The sequence below is a fragment of the Aedes aegypti genome, chromosome 2 (assembly GCF_002204515.2).
Source record: "Aedes aegypti strain LVP_AGWG chromosome 2, AaegL5.0 Primary Assembly, whole genome shotgun sequence".
NCBI lineage: Eukaryota > Metazoa > Arthropoda > Insecta > Diptera > Culicidae > Aedes > Aedes aegypti.
Genome location: NC_035108.1, coordinates 278,792,002 through 278,813,918, shown reverse-complemented (window position 1 = coordinate 278,813,918; position 21,917 = coordinate 278,792,002). Strand labels below are relative to the sequence as shown.

General features: G+C 36.7%; 1 protein-coding gene across 1 annotated transcript in view; it reads left to right on the top strand.

Moving 5' to 3' along the window:
• LOC5574311 (protein gustavus) overlaps positions 1 to 21,917 on the top strand; it is a 756,279-nt gene that overhangs the window by 251,829 nt on the left and 482,533 nt on the right. The window contains exon 4 of the mRNA XM_021845167.1: positions 9,019 to 9,118. The gene's annotated coding sequence lies outside the window, so the exon portion shown is untranslated. The remainder of the gene's footprint in view (positions 1 to 9,018; positions 9,119 to 21,917) is intronic.

Sequence of the window (21,917 nt, the reverse complement as noted above, 5' to 3'; positions counted from 1 at the left end):
TTCGGAAAAACTAAATAAAGCGTTGATAAGCATTTTATTAACAACATTTGCCATAGCAGTTCAGAATGTTAACAGGTGAGTTGATTCCTCCTGGTTATAAAAGAAAACACTTTCAATTAACTTAACTTAAATAATTAATGTTCTAATCGTGGCATTAGAAGATTGCAACGATTTTTGGTTGAAATTGATAATAGTTGAGGGTGAATTGCGAAAGTTAAATTTTTATCTAGCATGAGCTCTAGATACTTTACTTCCACTCTCATCGTGACAACATGTTTACTTGAAAGTGTCAAATAAAGAGCGTTTGGATTATGTGCGAATATTATAATTTGAGCTAAGGAAACATCAACACAAATCTGAAAAATTCGTATGTTTGAAGAAAAAGTATTCAAACTTTTTTGCAATCTAGTACATATGATTGGCAGGCTTCGTCTTTTGGCGAAGAGATCAGTGTCATTCGAAACCAAATATTTTTGACATCCGTGAGGTAACTCAGGTAATTCAGATGTAAAAATATTATATAATATTGGTCCCAAAATGCTGCCTTGAGGAGCACCAGCTCTTACAGGAAGTTTTTCAGACTTGGAGTTCTGGTAAATAACCTGAAGTGTAAGATTTGAAAGAGAGCTGTGGATTATTCTAATAATGTATGTTGGAAAATTAAAGTTATTTTTTATTTTACAATCGATCCTTCATGCCAAACATTGTCGAGTGCTTTTTCTACGTCTAGAAGAGCAAGACCAGTAGAATAGCCTTCAGATTTGTTGGAACGAATCAAATTTGTTACACGTAAAAGTTCATTGGCAAACATTGAATTTTCATTGATGTGGACCATCATTATGTTAAAAATGACTTTTTCAAAAAGTTTACTGATGGAGGAAGGCAAACTGATTGGAATCCTTCTGAAGCTTCTGGAGGATTTTTGACTGGTTTCAAAATTGCTACTACCTTGGAATTTTTTTCAGGAAATATGCCATGTTAAATATTTCAACCAAGAATGATAAGTAACTTCTTTGAATTTTCTGGATGACGATGTAAAAAATTTCATCATCGCTAGGTACTTTCATAATTTTAATGAGAAGCCCCCACTTCTTCCAAATCAGTCCGTCAGGAATTTTCAAAAACGTTCAATTAGGATTGGTGACCCTAATTTTCATTAGGATTGGTGACCCTAATTGACTTCATTTTCCCCAATATACCTCATTACTAAATCCCATAGTTACACTTCATTGGCATAATCAATGCATTTATCGAACGTATTCGGCTTGTGTTCGCAATTACACGCAAGTAATTATAACATTAAAAATATTTCCGCGTATCCAGCCGCAACGACGGAAGCTCTGACATTACACCTCCGAACACTGTCCGAACAAACCTTCCACCCATCGAGTTCCTACCGGTTACCAGGGAGTATAAAATATGCCCACCACCACCGCCATCATCACAGCTTTCGGTTCTGACTCCATATACGCTCCAATGGTCTGTGGTCGGATTGGGTAGCATAATTGATCCTTTTTTCACTCCTGAATCGAGTTCGAACAATGACGGTGCCTCCTCCGCTGCATCCCTTCGTCAGGTCACTGGGGGCCCCGGTACAAGGCACAATGGTCGAAAGTTTGGCCAAAACTAGTTCGTCATAACCGAAGAAACATCTCTTATTTATATGCTATCTCTCAAAAAAGTATTCTAATACAATCAAACCTCTTTTGACGTTATGTGTTGTTTCAAATTCCGATCACTCGATTTCATATGGAGATTTTTTTGAAACAGGTATTTCGCTAAAATGTGTCATCATTTTTCTAGAGAATGATGGTTAATAGCAACTCAATTTAAACGTATTTAAATATTAGACACAGGAAGTTATTAAGATTCTTGATATCGAGGAATTTATTCGCAAAATTATTTATCAGCATATTAATTGGTCGGTGTTAACTCCGAGTGGACCAGAGTGGAAATCGCCCCACTTTGGGAATCACTGGTCTATACGGCAACCTAAATTTCATTTACGTGGTATTACGTAAAATGAATTATTATGCATTTGAGGCCGCAGCTTTAGTTTGGTACATTCTTGTGAATGTTTAGTATACTCAGAACATAAAAAATGTGCTAAACCAAAGGAATATCTAGGTGGTCATATCCTCCGTGATTATCCATCGTCTTCTTTAACTGACGAAGTATGTGTATTCAGATTATAGAGATAACCAGTGCTTATTGGGAGCTTTATCATTGAAATTCATGTTCACATAAGAACAAACAACTGTGATCAATTGTGTTTTCAGTTCAACACCTATCTGAAATTATCCAAGATTACTTCAAATCAACATGTATAATCAATGACCTTTCCGACGTTATTAAATGAGGTTTACATCCAAATAAGCTCAACCAATTATGTGATAACAAGATTCGAAATCAATGTCTGTTAACATTTACCCAAAAACGTTTTCAAGTAAAGACCCTTATATCTTCATGCGTAACCAGAGATCTTTCAAATGTTTAGAAACAACCCGGAAAACCAGAATGTACGTATAACCAAATCACCTTTTGCGTTATGCGATGCTTATATGTGCAAAGTTTCACGTATAACATGTCGCGAAAAAGCCTTATACGTACAAAAGTGGAGGCGATATACGTGCATATTTTATATGATAAAATATAACATGCAATGCAAGTGCGTAGATTTTCTTGCGAATTAGTTTGTACTCTTATGCGACTTAATTTATGATAACAAAATTTATTTGACAGCTGCTACGGATTGATCCGACTAACTTTGTACAAGTATACGGGACGAAACGGAATGCACATATGAACTCATAAAATAGCGTTTTATGCGAGGAAACTCATCGATCAAACGATTTCATTCACAATGTAGTGCGGGAGTTATGCAGTTTGTACAAATAAGCGACTTTGTTCGTATACTGCTATAAGACTTCTGGTTGTCTGGGAAGATTTATACCCAAGCAGACTTAAACAAACATAATCTCTCACGTTTAGAGGGCTTTATAGGGTTATCCAAGCACTCAGATAAGCCTAGATTTTCAGATCAACAGTTGTAACCAGTAATCTCTTAATAATAAATCAACAAGGTTTACACTCATGTGGGCTCAAACAATTATGGCAAACCAAGTTTAATATTTTCCGGTAGTCTTCTTTGAGAAGAGGCTTGCAGATCTACAAGTGTAACTTGTAACGTTTATGACATTTTGAATAAGATGCACAGCCAAACAAGCTTAATTAAATATGCACTATCACTACATTAAATTTCGAAATCAACGGCTGTTTACGGTTATTAAAAACTTCTTTGAATGATCTACAGACGCTACCAGAAATCTTTCGGAGATTTATGGATAAGGTTCATATTGAAGAAGAATCGAACAAACATATGATATCAAGTTTCGAGTTTAACCTTCCAGCCGTCGCGTGGTTTGCCACCGTCAGAACCACCACGCTGCTGTTATGAACGAAAAGCGAGGTTTTTTCAACAGTGTTGTACAAAATACAACAGCGCGACGACTGAAGTGTTAACATTTTCTAGGGTTTTACAGGTACATGTTTGAGCCTAATTCGACTGATAAACAAACGTAACCAGTAATCCCTTGCGATAAATCAATAGGATTTACAGTCATGTGGGCTCATACAGATGCATTCCATGTCAAATAAATAAATAAATTTTGCACATGTTTTTGGTATGGTATGTTTTCCATAGAAAAATCGATTATATATTCGATCGATTTATTTGAAAAATGTCAACCCGAAACTGTTGACTTTAGAGAAAAATGTTCTGTGAAGAAGTTGTATTGAATCGTTTGGGCCACAAGAAAAAAATATACACTGAAAAAATATATTATGTTTTTTTCATGAAAAATTGAAAAACAAAACATAAATTGTAAATTACACACAAGCCCCGTTTTTAATATTTTTTATTTGAAATTTTCATCATAGAATCTTGATAGTAAACAGATGTTTAGGACAAAGTTTCATGATGAAGAAATTTTTTGTAAACAGGTTTTTATAAGAACAACTTTTAGTCGATTTTCAAAATTTTGTTTATTTTTTAGTCAAAATAAATACGTTCTGATGATACAATAAGAATCTTGAAATGAGTCTTAACCATAATGATTATATGGATAACTTCTCATCAATTATCCATATAGCCATTTTCGAGTTATATGGAGATTAATGCAAAACAAAATATTTAAACCGGGGCCCAGATAGCCGTAGCGGTAAATGCGCAGCTATTCAGCAAGACCAAGCTGAGGGTCGTGGATTCGAATCCCACCGGTCGAGGATTTTTTCGGGTTGGAAATTTTCTCGACTTCCCAGGGCATAGAGTATCTTCGTACCTGCCACACGATATACACATGCAAAAATGGTCAATTGGCATAGAAAGCTCTCAGTTAATAACTGTGGAAGTGCTTATAAGAACACTAAGCTGAGAAGCAGGCTTTGTCCCAGTTGGGACGTAACCCAACTGGGACAAAGCCTGCTTCTCAGCTTAGTGTTCTTATAAGCACTTCCACAGTTATTAACTGAGAGCCAGAAAAAAGAAGAATAATATTTAAACATTGAAATAGGCCATTTTCATAAGTTAATCGTGATTCTCCGTCAATACGATTTCAAGATTAAAGACCATATTTGTTTCCATTTACTAATTTTCCTTGATGGAGAATCGCGAATCACTAATGAAAATGGCCTATTTGAATGTTTAAATATTATTTTGTGATTTTAAATTTGAATTTTGTTTTATAATTTTTAATGAAAATAAATAAAAAAAAATCATTGTATATTTTTTTCTTAAAATCCAAACGGTTCACTACATCTTCTTCATAGAACTTTTTTTTCTAGAATAAGTTGAATACAAATATTTATAGGCCATTTTAAAAGGTTATTCTTGAGTCAAAATGATCATTTTTTACGGAAAACACTTATTCTACCATACTTGAAACATGTGCAAAATTTAATCCAAATCGAAGCTTATCGAGCACGATTTTCATTTTATTCTGGATGGAATTCGTCTATACCCAAGTAACAATTTTAGTTTTACGAATTACTTTCAGGATGCTATAAATAAACGCCCATAAACCACGGTCAAAGTACTTTTGCCTTCATCGCATCCTCCAAAACCTCTTTTAGACTAGAAAACCTAAATATTAGGTTTTCATTAAACGTCCGGGTTTATTGATCACTTGCCTATAAATCCGGACAGCATTTGAGGCAGCTTTTTTTCACATTAAAAATGCTTATTTTCACAGGTTTTCTCACTCTTTCTTGCACACACTTGAAGATTATTACACCATACACTTCTTAAAGACGTCAAGTACCAAAATTGTTAAGTTTAGTAACTTCGTCGCAAGTCATAAGTGGCTGATTTTGTAGTCGAAATTTTTACTGCAGGATTTGTTTCTTTGCAGGAATGACACCGAACTGGTGAAACCAAATTGTTTATATTTTTAATATACTATTGCAAAGGATTACTAGATGAAACAATGAATTAATATTATCAGCAATATTGAAAGTTAAAATTATTAATTACAAACCAATATTTATTGTTCGATTTCATATATAATTTAATATATACAATCAGAGTGTCCGGATATTAGTACCGTCTGGACTTTGATTCACCACAGTACTGTTATGAAGATAATACGCAAAAACAATGAAAACGGACATAAGTTTGGCGTTTTACCATCAAGAATAAATATTAGTGAGTAATAACGCAATGTTAATGGTGCTATGTTGGGGTGGTGAGTAATAAATTCGCTATGCTAAGAGTCCAAATACTGATTTAAGAGGTATAAATAAGGTAAGTATTCAGATTCATGTGCAAGTCATCCAGTTTAAAAGCAGCTGTTATGGCAATAAGGTGTGTCATAGCTTTATCATAGCTTTAACAAATAAGTGTCGTTCAGCCACTATATGCAGTTTGAATAAGGTATTATATGATGCAATAAAGCTGGTATTGTAGTAAACAAATTTTGACTTTATAATATGTCTTTAGAAGGTTTTGAGAACAACTAAGAGCTGGCTTACAAAATATAATCTTTTAGTATCGTTTAATGTCGCTTCTAGCTATTATAGCATTCACGTAACTATAATAAACCATTAATAAATCCACACGAATGCCAAATTTCTGTGGAATTGTTACTAGGGCAGTTATGATAACCCAAATTAAACTTTTTTTTCGGTTATCATTGAACATTTTTCAAACCGATTGTAACTGACATATGCGCGTAACGCCCAGAGTTTTTATGATTATTGTTCTTGGAAACGTTTGTTTTTGTTCATGATATTTTGTGTTTTCGTTATGATATCATGAATTGGATTCATGGTTTCATGAGATATTTTTTTTCATGATTTTCCTATTCATGATAACGAGAACAGATATTTTTTCGTGTACTATGTAATTCGCACACTGGTATCCCAAGATTCACAATGAAATTCCGGGATCCACACTGAAATCCAACAATTCCCACTGGATTTCCAGAATCCATACTGGAATCCCAAAATTCACACTGTAATCTCAGGATCCACAAGAAAATCACTGGATCCACACTGAAATTCCTGGATACACACTGGAATAATCATAGGATTCATACGGAAATCCTAGAATCTACAATAGAACCGCAGAATTATCTCTAATCCCAAAAGCCACACTGGCTTTCCAGAATTCATTCTCAGGATTCTTAAAGGAATTAATGATTTGGAAACTACACTTATTGTAACATAACACGAGTATGGTGATGCCGTCAAGAGCTGCTGACAAATCAGTTAAAAAAAACCTGCCTTTAGACTGTCCCGAGCTCTTCCACAACTTTGCCAGAGATACCATTCTTCTAATTTGTGAAAAATCTGTATTCTGAAAAGTAACTGATCTCAGAATAGATCACTGAGCGTTAATGGATGAAGAAAATACTTCATTCTTCTTCTTCTTTCTGGCGTTACGTCCCAACTGGGACAAAGCCTGCTTCTCAGCTTAGTGTTCTTATGAGCACTTCCACAGTTATTAACTGAGAGCTTTCTATGCCAATTGACCATTTATGCATGTGTATATCGTGTGGCAGGTACGAAGATACCATGCCCTGGGAAGTCGAGAAAATTTCCAACCCGAAAAGATCCTCAACCGGTGGGATTCGAACCCACGACCCTCAGCTTGGTCTTGCTGAATAGCTGCGCGTTTACCGCTACGGCTATCTGGGCCCCTACTTCATTATCATTGCTTAATTACCGTCAAGCTACCATTCTCCGTGCATTTAAAAAAAAACCTGCACTTCAAAAAATCATATAATTTTTCCAAATGATGTAAAGCGAACTAGAATACCACTACGAAGCGTGCAATTACACCATAATTCAGGGAAAAATATAAAATCATTGATGTATAACAAAAATACTCAAAAATGATTTTACAAATGTCATGTTAAGGTAGCCTCGTACCGTTTTATGTCACCATTCACCGTGCACTCTGGTGCACCATTTACCGTGCATATAGTTTTCGTGATGATTTATTTTCGTCAGTTGAAAAAACGTTGTTGGTGGAGCAACAATGTTGCTGGTAGTGTGCGCATTCATTTTTAAGGGTTATCAAATCTTAATACACAATAAAAGCCATAGAAAGTTGAAAAAATTGGCGAAAACATTATTTTTTCATTAAAATGTTTATAGGAGGTTTGACTGTATTGTCCAAAACATTTCATATTCGCTCAAAAACTTGATATGAAGTATTTAAATAACCACAGAACAATAAATCCAATATTAAAATAACAATAATTATAATTATAATAAACGCAATAATTTCAAGCCCTTAAGACAAATTCACGGTAATAGAAACCATACATATTGAAAAGGGTCCATTCACCGTGGATTTGTGTTTCGACTGAAACACAATTAGAAAATCTAATGGATCATACGGTAAAATACATCTTACTAGAAGAAATTATGAAAAATGTTATACTCTTACGTTAAAATGAATAATGTGAATTTTTGGCGTTCCTATTAAGAGTGTTAAAAATTCGCATTATTAAACAGAATACACATGATTTTGACTACATTGACTAGTTTTTTCAAAATGCTTTGTGACAAAAACCACTTAATTTAATCAGTTTTATCTTATTTAGCTGACAAAAGAATAATTTGTGAAAATTTTATGAATATTCTGTTGGAATTTGTATATGTGCACGGTGAATGGAGACCGCACGGTGACTGGTGACTTAACGGTATTAGTTTTGCACCTGATTTGAAACCACATTTTTCAATTTTTGGACATTTGCATATTTGACGTTTCATATGGTCATCATATCGTCAGAGTGTTTGCGATTTTAGTACAATTTTAATCAAAGATCTCAAGAATGTAACAAATAAAATATATTTTAACATGATAAAACATTTAGAAATTACGAAATAATTTTTTGTATTTTTTTCCGTCTTTTGTCCATACCAACCCGACCATTGTCCAGCGACAAAATTTGATTATAATTCCGACCATCCGACTACAGTCGCGCGGTCCCGGGTGGAATTACTGGTAATACATTATGGCGTGATTCGATTCCGGTGTATGCAAATGCGTTGCTCATCATCATTGTCATTAATTTCGGAAGCTGTCGGTTTGGGAAGGGGGGCAGTGGGCTGAGTTTGAGGTGGGTGGGTCATAAAAACAGAGTAAACCTGGGTTATTTAAGCGCAAGGACTGACTGGGGTGAGGGGTCAGAGTGCGAACAAAAGCGGATCGATACAAATTTTAATGCAATTATTTATCTTTTGTCTCGGGGTGATAGGTGATATTTAACATTATTCATTTAAGCATGTTTTCGGAGAGCGGTAATTTGATGTTTGCTCGCAGTGGCGGAGCATTAATTGGTTTTATTTTAATTTTCTCGAATGGAAACAAAATTATCGATCCAATTTCGCGTACCTACCGGGATTCCTAATGGGGAAAAAGTTGATTGAAATGAAATTTAGCCATTCCATAGAACGGTAACATTGTTGATTTTTTACTTACCTTGATATATTTTTTCATCTGATTTACAGATAGCGTTACATTGGATTCATCAAACAGGAGAGATAAACGATGGACTTTTTTAATGCACGCTGTGTACTTAATTACTGTTAGTCAATACGATTGAATAAGGTAGGTAAATTAATTATTTTATGATTAAATATATTTTACTATCAACTCAATAAGCATTAAATTTGGTTGTGAGCTGATTGGAGTCGCAATGGTTCGATCTGAATAGAAAGAAAAATCAAAATAGCTTTCCATAATCATTATTCAGATACCTGTAATATTGATCTGTAGAAATTTAAAACAGTTGATTTCTTGTAGTTTTTTTTTCAGTTTAATCTGGAACATACATAGCATTTTTGTAAATTTCTCATATTACACAGCGTAACAATAAATTTTTTGCGTAGCTCAAGATTCAAATTATGTGTCTCCAGTAAATTGGGGTTATTGTTTCTCGATCTCAGAAGTGTTCCAGCATATCACAATTTTTAGCTACAGGTCGCCAAAGTTGTATAAAACACTTTTTTCATTGTTGTTTACATTCAATTTTAAGTATGATTTGCCAAACTTTTTTTTGTGATCTAATCCACCAGGCATGCATTATATGACTTGAACTTTCATTTCAGATGTAATTGGGTTGAAGTTGTACGATTAAATTTAATTTCAATCGTTGTTCCCAACATGCTTGAAGTTTTCATACAATGTTTTTCGTTTCGCTTATATAGCAAAATGCAATACTTTTCGAAACAATTAAAACATTCTTTTAGCGTTAGCGTTAGCGTAGTTACGGTATACTTCGTAGATTGGATACTAGCAACATTCATGTTTCTTTTTAATAATCTCATCCTGACTACTTTCAAGAACAAGGCAGGGGAGTATACCTTGTTCAAATCATAAACAAGAATACTAAAAGCATGAATATCGCTATTCCCGGCCACGCCCATCTTTACCGTAACTTGGGATAGGGGAAGGAAATGTTGATGTAGCACTTACTTAATGAGAGGCCACAGACTCAGCGACACCCTCATAAGTGCTACGGAGTTGGAGGTTGGGGAAAGTATATTGTCAGGATTCGCCTAGAAAGCTGGCGATAGACCATAAATATTTGTTGTTTAAGCGTTTTCAAATTAATCTTTTGAATGCCGGCAATCAAAAGATAAAACAATAGCTTATTTATAGTATAAATAGTATTTCGCGAAATGCTTGTCGATTGTGCAGTGATATTTTTGCTCAATAACCAGTAAAAAGCAAAACCGATCCCTCCAGGGTCATCGGATTGTATAAAATAACGATACACGTAAAAAAAAATCACGCCTATTGAAAAACTGTACTGGGTGGTACTGTATTTTTAGATAATCAAAAAACGAAAGGAAGCGCGTTCGAACTAAACACCCTAGGATAACACAGTCGGTTTTTCTGCTCAAAATTATACGAAAAGCAGAATCGATCCCTCCAGGGTTATCAAACGGTTAAAAAGCATCCACAACCGATTGTTAGTTGCGTAACACCCGCCCGAACACGAAACAATTAAAATATTCTTTTGAGCACCGAAAGTAACTTTGTTGATAATAATTGTTTTACACTTGAAGTTTGAATTCTGTAGCAAATTAAGCGAACTAATTACCATACAAGTATTTAAAAAAAGACACGGACACCGCCTTCAGTCATTTAGCTGCACAGACTGTAACTTAACACTAGACAACGGACAAGCATGCTCCAGTGGCACAGCCAAGAAACATTTCGAGAAAAGTCGAGAAAAGTTTCAATGGCTGAAGTGGGAATCGAACCCACACCCCATTAACCGATGCGCTTAAATGCCTGACGACACAAACCGCACGGCCACGAGGCCCACAATTCCGCAGCGCGTTGACCATTTTTGCTGTTTTGGTAATAATTGGTCCTCTATGGTTTATCGATTTTTATTGATCATCCAAAGTAAATTTGTTACATATCTCTCGCAGTTTACAATATTCACCAAATCCAATAACAGTGGAATGGAGGTAAGGTTATTTCGCATCTAATGAAAGAATAATCATTTATTCCAAGTTTTGTACTTTGTACATTCTGACTTAACGCCGACCATACTTACTGCCAAAAATAAATCAAAACATTAAAAAAGGAACGTTGTTTAATTTCCCTAGCATTTCCTCGAAGAAGTGCTTTTCTGCATCAGACCCTGCTAATCGGTAAATCCAGACAAAGCATATGCTCCCAAAATCTGCGGACCACGCTTTTTCTGGGAAAACAAAGAACCCGTCGAGACGAGCAGAGAGAGCGCAGCAAGAGAGTTCACGAGTGTGAATGACACTACTGGTTCGCCGTCGTCGTCTGTAGATATATTCTTACCATCATTCATTTGACTGCCGCTTGCGAAAAGCATCTTTGTTTCGCTTCCCGAAGGAAAAAGGACAAAATTTCCACACTTTGTTGTCGTCCGCGTCGTCGTCCCCATCGCGTTCCCCCATTCTGTACCAAGAGTTGAACAGTTCCGTCTGGATTTCTTCCTCTTTGCGCTATCAGACTTGCACTTCCGGTGGTGCGAAGCTTTCCAGACTCGTTTCTGGCTCTGTGGACGAGATTTCGATGTGTTGGTGTGAAGGTCCTTGTTTGACGAGGGGTGTATCGATGGGTCTAATTTTTGAACAATTGACATGAGACATAAGAACAATTAGCTGTATTTGAAGTAAGAAACTAATTGAGATATTTTTTACATTAAAAAAGGCGTAATAAATCAAAATCCAATACCTTAACTGAACAATACATTTAGCGGGTGTTTTAAGTTGACTGATTAATAATTACTTTTTTAATTATAAAGTACTCCAAGACATTTTTCACTTTTATAGAACACTAAATTGCTTGGATATCAAGTATTGCAAATTACGAAGATAATATCATATAAACAATCAGGCTGTCCGAAACTGGAGAACAAGAGATGTTTGATCAAAATTGTAGTTTGTGCACATTTATTATTGAAATATGGCTCAAAATACATTTATACTTTAAAATTTTGATTGTATTCAATCATGCTTGCGTGATCCAAATTATTTAGCCATATTCAAATTTATGACTAATTAGGCTCAAATTTTAGGCAATTTTAAACTTATTAACGATTTTCAAACATCTCAATTTTTTTTAAAAAGGCTTGCATGTTTCAATGATGTGTTATTCTACGCAAACATATCTGTCTCAAACTGCTCATTCTATCGCTCCAAGTCAGTCTAGGTCCACTTTACTAGGGACTAGCGATGGGCGATTTTGAATCGATGTTCCGAAAATCGATGTTTTCATTCCGATTAATCGATTTTTTGAATCGATGTTTGGGGCATCTGAAATCGAGTGAATCGATTCTCTTTATTCGATTTATTGATTCGATTCATTTTGTTGAAAATTATGAATATTTTTTAATGGCATGATGAAAAATAAATCAAATTTCTAATAAACCTTTTGCAATAGTAAATCTGTTCTGTTGAGTTTCAGAACTGATTTAATTGAGGTATATTAAAATTGAATGTAATTACATTTGGCCTCATTTCAAACTATATTCTAAATTTGAATTCGATTCGAATCGATTCAAAAACATCGATTCAAGAGATTCGATTAAATCGGTGAATCGATTCAGCAGTTCAAATGTGAATCGATTCAGTAACATCGATGTTATAGACAATTTTGCCCAACGCTACTAGGGACCTGAGGAGAAATTTCGTGACAGTCTCGGTCGCTGAGAGGACTACCGGATCTATACGGACGTCCACTAGGTTCTGCTTCATTTCCTCCGCCAAGTCATGGTACTCTGCTATATTGTTGGAGAACGTTGTTTGAACATTGTGGTCCAGCGGTACAGCGATGTCGATGAGTGTTATGCAGCCCACAGACGCCCAGACTGTTTGACCAACATTGACTCCGCCCTCAAGTTAGTCAAACCGATTTATGTTACTGCAACCGTTTGACCGACTGTTAAAGTTCGTTGCAGCAACACTATATTTCTTCGCATGTTTTGAATGATATCCACAAGTTTATTGAATATGTGATTGTTATTTTTTCGAATTATGTTTCTGTGGGGGAATATTTCTACGATTTTTGGGCAATAATCGTAGTGAGGAAGACCAGAATTTTCAAAATTTAAGAACCAGAAAAAAAATGATATTTATGAGGAATTCCAGTTGTAATTCGCACGAAGTATTCCGGCAAAACTTATAAATTATGAGGGGTCTCTGTTGATGATTATTTTGAACAGTAATCGATTTGAGAATGGCTATGGTAATATCTTCAAAGATTCTATCCAGAATCTTAAGTGGTTTCCTCTAGTTATTCTACTCTGAAGTTTTTCCAGGAATCCATGGATTATAGTAGAGACTCCACCAGAAATTCTTCCTGGGATTCTACCAGAAATCAAATCAGTAGTTCCTCTAGAAATTAATACACATATTCAACCAGAAATTCCTCCGGGGATACTTCTTCGGGCATACCTTCAGGTGGCATTCTTCCAGAGATACCTTCAAAGGTTCCTCTACTGATTATTCAGGGACTCCTCAACTGATTTCTTCAAAGATTAATCAAATAAAAATCTCGAATAATATCTTCAGTAATTTAACCTCCAAGAATTCCTCCAAAAATTGCTATAACATTTTTTTTAAGTTTCCTTCAGGAATTCCTTTAATTCAGATACCTCTCAAGAAATTCCCCCAAGCATTTTCTCACCATCTTATTTCAGGGCTTACTTAAGAATTCATTCTAAATTCCACCGCGAGTTGATTCAAAAATTCTAAAAGAAATTTCTTCAACGATTCTTTCTTGTAATTTCTACAGAGTCCTCCAGGGATTTATCCAAAACCTTCCCAAGGAATTTCTTCAGTGATTCATCCAATGCTTCCATCAAGAATTCCGCCGAAAATCCTCCAAACATTTATTTACGAACTCCTCCAGCGAAACTTCAGGAATTTCTAAAAACATTTTATTAAGATTCTTTTCCTGCGATTCCACCAGGAGTTTCTCTAGAAATCCTTAAAAAGATTACTCAATGAAGAAATTAATACAAGCATTCCATCAAAAATTCCACTAGGAATTGTTCCTATCAAAAATCTTCCAATGATTCTTCTACTGATTTTTCTAGGAATACCCCCAAAAATACTTCAGCGATTATTCCAAACATTCTTGCAGGGATTGCTTCCATGATTAGTTAGTAATTTTCGCTAGAAATTTCTTCTAAAATTCCTGAAGAAATACATGCAGAGATATGCTCCAGGAACTCCTACAGTGATTCTACCCAGAATTTTCCATGAATTCCATGAATATTACAGTACAGAATACGCAATGGGATAACAAATGTTAAAAAAAAAACAAATCTAAGTACCTAACACTTATAAAATGATTTAGCCGGAAAAGGAATGACATATTAAGAAGATAATGTATGTGAACTATGAAATGATTCATATATTTAACAGTTTTTTCACTCACTATCCCATTAGTCAAATAGTAATTTGATGAATTATTTATTTATTTATTATTTATATATATATATATATATATATATATATATATATATATATATATATATATATATATATATATATATATATATATATATATATATATATATATATATATATATATATATATATATATGTATATATATATATATTAATCTATTTACTTTCTTATTTATTTACTTATTTATTATATATTTATTTATTTATTAAATTATTTACAAGAACATCATTTACAGAAAATTCACGAAAAATAATTCAATCAACACATGTCCACATGGCACACTGTCACGCTTATTAGTTACGCTACTCCATGCTCTTCAAATTGAAACGGATCGTAATAGTGGTTTACCTATAATAGTGTACCCAGTGTATATACCATTTTTATGCGTAACGAATCGATCTGAAATACTCACAAGATATTAGAGCATTTAGACATTCAACAACTTATGAAAATGTTATTTTCAAATTAATTTTAAGAAATTATCTCATAATTAAACATTGTTTGTTACACATTATTATAATTAAATACTGGTTGAATTGAAACTCGTTTTTTAGATGATGACGTAAGATAGACAGAATGAGAGGGTGAAGGGAAAAAATAGTGAGTGGATAAATAAATAAATATATATTAATAGGAGGATGTTATAGACAAACAAGTTCACATGGAGGGAAAAAAGGAAGGAATAATGTTACTAGAATGAAATAGTTGTTCAATAAAGTATCGACAAGTTAGGATTTACCGGTAAGAATCGGTTTTTTTAGATACTCGTAAAGATCAATTTATAATCAATGAGAAAACAAATATAAGGATCAGATAGGAAATACAATAGGCTAGTTTTTAAGTGTATTTCACAGGTTAAATAAATGGTGATGCTGGCTCAAATTTTGACGCAAGGTACTGGTGGTCGGATTATTAAGGTAAGATATTGATTATTGATAAATTATATTGAATTGTTCAACATACTTAACATAGGGGGGGTAGAGAGGGAGGGTATCAGACTAATTGCAGACTGGATGAGGGATTCGTGGAAACCAGGCCCAAGTCAAGGAGGTGATCGCTGCTATGGCCAAAATTCTTGGATTTTGAACATAATTGATGATGTCTTCTAACAGTCTGCAATTATTCGACGCACCCTATAGGCAATACCTTGTTACAAACCACCAGACGGAAATCTTAATATGTATTGCGAGTTGCTGAATCATATAATATGATCAGTCGGTTGGAAGGAGATTCTCTACCCCTGAAGTGGATTGCGATTAGGTCTAAGTACTTATGGGTCCACACTCCATTTTGGCCCTTCATACAACCGATTAGAGAGTATTTTATAGTCCAGCACCTTGATCTTGCTATTAAGAGGAACCGTACGACATGGCAAGTCCTGCACTGGTGGTGGCTTTATATCACATCACATCACAGAATTTTCCATGAATTCATCAAGAGATTCATCCAGGGATACAACCAAGAAGCGTTCGGCGATTCTTTAAGAAATACTATATAATAATTCAAAAAACTTCCTACACTGGAAACAACCATGAAGTCCTTTAGAGATTTCGCTTGAAATTTTTTGAGCAGTTCCCCCAGGTTATTCTCAGGATTTTTCCAGTGTTTCCTTCAAAGATTTTTCCTTGTATCCATGAAGGGACCTTACGAGGCATTCTACCTGGGATCTTTGAAGGTATTACTTCAAGAATCAACCAGAAATATCTCCGAAGATTCCTAAAGGAATTGATCCACCATTTCCTTCCAATATTTCTTGAAGGAATCCATTAGGATTTAGATAATCCTGTAGGAACTCCTTCCGGGATTGCTTTTAAATTTCTTCCAGAGCCATATTAAGGAATTTCTCCAGGGAATTCTCTGGGAATTTCTCCAGTTATTTTTTGGGTGATTTCTTCAAGGATTTGACAATACATTGTTCCATGATTTTTTCCACAAATTTTCCAAAAAATCCTTCCAACGATTAGACCTGAAGACATTCACAGAAAAGCTTTGTTAAAACCTCTGAGTTAATATCAGTGGAATCCCTGGAGAAATAATCTTTTGGATATTTGTTGATGCCTTTCTGATGGAAAACCTAGAGTAGAGAAAGGAAGAATTTCTAGTTCAACCCTTCGCGGAATTCCTGGTCAATTTTCTCGCGAAAGTATTGGTGGTTTCTCAGAAAAAAAAGTTCGTGTACACTTGTGGAATTTTAAGTTAATTCTGAACACCCTGAAAAATTCTGAAAAGGATAATCCTAGTAATACCATTGAAGTCACGGTGTGTTTCGTAGAGCAATTCCTCGTAGAACTTCTGGAGAAACTCTGGTATATTTTTCTGATGAAATTCCTTAAAGTAATCCTCACTCGGAAAATTACTGGTGAAATAATTGGAGAAAATTGGTGAAGTCTCTGAACGAATTACTGGTGCATTCTTTGTTGGAAATTGTAGTCAAATCCCATAAGAAATTCGTTATGGGATTCTCGATCATCTTGGTGGAACCCTTGAAAGATTTTTTTCCAGAATATTTTAGAAGAACCTTTTTATTTTTTAAATTTTCAGTAAAATTACCGGAAAAATATTGGTGGAGTTTCTTAAAGAATTTCTAGTGAAATTCCTATGAAAATTTCAGCTGAAATCCTTGAAGGTTTTCCTGATAATCATGGAGAATTACCTGGGTTTTATTTCCAGATGCAATGCATGGAGGAACCGTGGTAGAATCCTTGGAGGAAATCCTTGTACGAATTCCTAAAGATATTAGTAAAGCAACTCCAGATGAAATCATGGAGAAACTTCTGATGAAGTCTCTTGAAGAGCTTCTGATGGAATCCCTGGAGGAATTCCTGATAAGATTCCTGATACAACTCCTGATAGAATTCCTAGAGCAATTCCCTATGATATACCATGAAAAAATCCTGAAAGATTTTTTTAGGAACTCCTGATGTAATCGTTGGAGGAATTCCTGATGTAATCTTTGGAGCAACTCCTGACGGAATCTCAGGAGAAAATCCAGGTGGAATCTTTAAGATTTTTTTGATTGATGAACTCCTGATGAAATCCTCAGATGAACTCTTAGAGGTACTCTTGATAGAAGCCATTTAGGAACTTTTGATGGAATCCTTGGATGAATTCCTAAAGATATTCTTGAAGATACTCCTGATGAAATCATTGAAGGAACTTCTGATGTAATCTCTAGAGGAACTCCTGAAGATTCTCAGTGGGAATCATGATAGAATCCCTAGAAGAACTCCTTATGGTATCCCTAGAAAAAATACTGATGGAATTTTTCGAGGAACTCTTGAAAGAATCTCTGGAAGAATCCCAGGTGAAATCTCAGAAGGAACTCCTGACGGAACTCTTGATGAAATCCCCAGAATGACTCTGATGGAAGCCCTAAAGATACTCCTGATGGAATCCTCATTAGAACTCATGATGGAACCCCTAGAGAAACTTCCAGTGGAATCCCTAGAAAAACTTTCGATGGAATCCATAGACGAACTTTCAATGGAATCCCTAAAGGAATTCCTAATGGAAACCCTGATGGAACTCCTGATGTAATCTTTCTTGGAATTCTTGATTAAATGTTTAGAAGTACTACTAATTGAATTCCTGGACGAAATTTTGTTGGAGTGTCTGGTGGAATCTCTGATGGAATCCCTGGAAGAACTTTAAAAGGGAAAAATCCTGATGGATTAATTGTTAGGTTTCCTGGTACAATCCCTGGAGGAATTCCGCTTAAAAACTTGATGAAATCACCGGTAGAACTGCTGCTATATTTGCTAAAGAAATACGTTAAAGATTGTGGGAAAATGCCAGTGGAATATACAGAACTAACTCAAAAGCGCACGTTTGATAGATCACCATGTCGTCGACGCTGTGTCAATTCACGCATATTGAGTTGCCAACCATCTTCATTCGCAGTTCATGAGACGTCGAAGCTTCAATTTGACATGCTGACGTCGATATTCGTGCAACATCCCTACAGACGGTACGATCAGTTCGTCAAACATTTGGTTTGAGCAGAATTAAACTCGTTTGGTTTTGGCCGACCGATTCGCCAACCGTCAAAGCGGTTTCAGAAACTGTCAAATTGGTTCGTCAAGCAGCATCACACACGGTCAAACATAGCACAAACGCACAAACATGAGCATCAACCTGGGGGCGGAGTCAATGTAGGTCAAACCGTCTGAGCGTCTGTGGACTGTATTACTCTTTTCATCCTTTTGTCGTAGACTACAATGTCAGGGCGGTTGGCACGGATGAGGACGTCCGTTATGATCTCGCGATCCCAGTATAGCTATATGCAACTATTTTCCAGAACCGGGTCAGGCAGGTATTTGTAGTAGGGCACAAACCTGGTGAGCGGTTGTGCTTAAGCGCAAGCTGTTGGTGCACAATCTTGGCAACTTCGTTGTGGCGATCGGGGTAAGTTGATCCAGTACTGAACAGCCGGCAACGACATGCTCGACAGTCTCCCCTAATAAATTGCACTTCCTACAGCGATGCTTATGTCTTCGTGCAATATGTAGTGCCAAAAGTTCTTCGTCGCAATTACCCGGTCCTGGATGGCTACCATGAAACTTTCTGTTTCTGAGAAGAGGTCACCCCGCACCAGCTACGTGTTTGACGCCACCTTATCGATGTGCTCGAGCTCCAGTTGATGGGGGTGCATTCCATGCAACTCCTTCTACTTCAACGTTGCGATCACCTCATCGACGGTTTTGATATCGCAGTTTAGTTGGTAATCCTCCTACACCTTGGTCTGCTTCGCATACAGTGCGGTCAATTTCGTGGCGGTTCTGGCTTTCTACGAAATATGCCCGCAGCTGATGGATCTGGGAGACACATAGTGCCTGGATATCGGTGAGGCCTCTCCCTCCTGCTCCCTCCTGTGCACAATATAGGAAGTGAATCCTATCACCCAACGATCCTCCCCATTAAAGAATATCCCTCCCAGTAACCTTTATGGAGATGCAGAGGTAAACACGGTCTCTAAATAGCAAAGGCTACACACTTACATTCCTTCCCCAATCCAACCTTACTGCAAGAACGTGGCCGGCGCTGTTATTCACCCTGTATAAATAGAGGTGCTGAATTATGCACACTGAAGAAGATTATGGCCAAAAAGTCGAACTTCTAGTTGATTCTTTGTGCATCTTCACTGACTTCGGTCAATCACGGAATAGCAACCATTAATATGTGTAGTCAGTCTAAGCTGAACTAAGCTTTCATCCAGGACAAATCTTTGAATGTCGTACCCAGGTGTTTTATGCGTAAAAGTACATGTCTTACCCACTGCCAATAATTGCTCAATAATAATTTGCTGGATTTTGAATGCTTGCAATTCTGATACCAGTTATCGCAAGAACGACGTCATCCGCGAGCTCACCGATCTCGAATCCATTCGGCACTGTCAATATTAGCATTCCATCATAGATTATATTCCATAGTGTTGCACAAATTATGGAACTCTTGCCATGACTTTTGTTGACACCCGTCCCTGACTTATATCATGAACCAGATTCTGAAAGTAGCTTTGCAGAACCTTATACGGATATTCTGGAACACGCATTCTATGAATCTCCAAACTGATAAACGCGTTATTGATATCTATCGTTACCACTGTGCAGCATCGATCTCCTCTTCTCTTTAGCTTGGACGCTTTCTGCGCTCATGCAATGATCGTTCAAATAGCATCCACAATCGAAGTCTTTGTCCGGAATCTGAACTGCCTCTTCAACAATCCGTTTTTGCATTCTGTGTAAATCGTTCGCCTGATAAGGATGACCTTAAGAACGTTGCTATCTTACTTCTCGATTTAAACATTGAAATCTCCTCCGATGATAACCGATGTTCAACCAATAAGCTTGTCAGTTAGCACATCCAACACCTGAGTGTACTGCTCCATTGTTTACCTCGGAGAGCATGACGGCTACAAACGGATACCACCTTGATGTTGACGATCACGAAACCGTCGCATGAGCGTTCGACTACTACTTGGATGCAATATCGGCCCATTACTTGGATTGCCATCATCCCTGCTCTGATTGCTACTCTATTGCCGTTATTGCAAGGAATCCGATACGATTCTGCAATGATTGCTTCTGTTGTTGACTTCCATGAGTTGTTGTGCGGCGTCGCAACGACTGAAGTATACCTGGTGTATCATTGTTGCTTTTCCCTGGTCATCAAGACGAGCAGCCGAGGAATCCCCGCCAATCAACGTGACGATTGGTGTCAACGGTGACATTCTTGTCGCCGGCACCATAGAGTGTGGAATCTCTGCACAACAGACCGCCATACCGATCAGCGAGAAGATCGGTACGGTCAAAGCTTTCGATTGGTCAACGAGCCGCACATTAGAAGCATCCGTTCTCCCTGGTCAACCAGGTGACCAGTCGAGAATATCCTGCCGAATAGTGAGAGGTTCGACAACATCGAAACCTTCTACTGGACAACGAGGCGCACAGTAGAAGCAGGACCCGTTTACCCAGGTATTAGAGGTATTCGTTGATCAGTAGAAGCAGACTTTATTTCTTTATTTTACTTTAGGCGTGCAGTAGATACGGCATCTGTGTTCAGTGGGCAACAAGGCGAGCATTCGAGAAAGTTGTCAGTGAACCGACTGACAGTGAGTAATCTCGAACCGGTCGATCTTCCCCATCTCGCCAAGAGCTGTAACACCCCGCATGGATGAGATACAGAAACTTATCCATATACGCGACCAAGTCACCCACCAGGTCACGTACATCATCCGTAACCTAGAGAAGGCCCCCAGCAACACACATGTTATAATTGTGTGTTATGAACTGATATATGACTAAAACTAGTTTATATATAAGTTGACAATACAGAATTATAACATGTGTGTTGCTCGGGACGAGATCATCCCTGCTACGAGCTTACGAGAAGAAGCTGGAAATGTACTATCGAGAGTAAGTTAACCTTCATCAGGAGATTCTGGAACGGATTCCTACGACGGAGTTCAAGGATCATGATGAGCTGCAAATACGGTTCGAATAGCTTCACACCGAAGCACTTCTGAGGATTGAGCAGCTATCCGCGAGCCTGACTGGTAAGTTGGTAATGGGTGAGAGTGAACGCCTAGTGTTGGAAAGCTTTCAAAATAGGCAGCGGTCAGACTACGGCCATAAGAAGCGCTCTGACATGTCCAGCGTGAAAACGCCACATCGCTTTGTGACGGGTGAAAATCAAATAAAGTATAAGTACTCTCATCTGTCCAGCAGGAAGCAACTGGACTGCACTGGAATCCCTAATAAGTTGCCACAGGAACCGCGAGATAGATTGCTGTCAGAGTCCGCTCAGAGAGAGCTCTCTGGCTCATCAAGAGTAAAGACACCGTACATCACTGCGAAATTCAAGATCCAGCTGAAGCCGTCTACCGTGAGCACGCTCGTTGAATCTACCGCCAGCGAGGTTTGGTTTTCCGATAGGACCC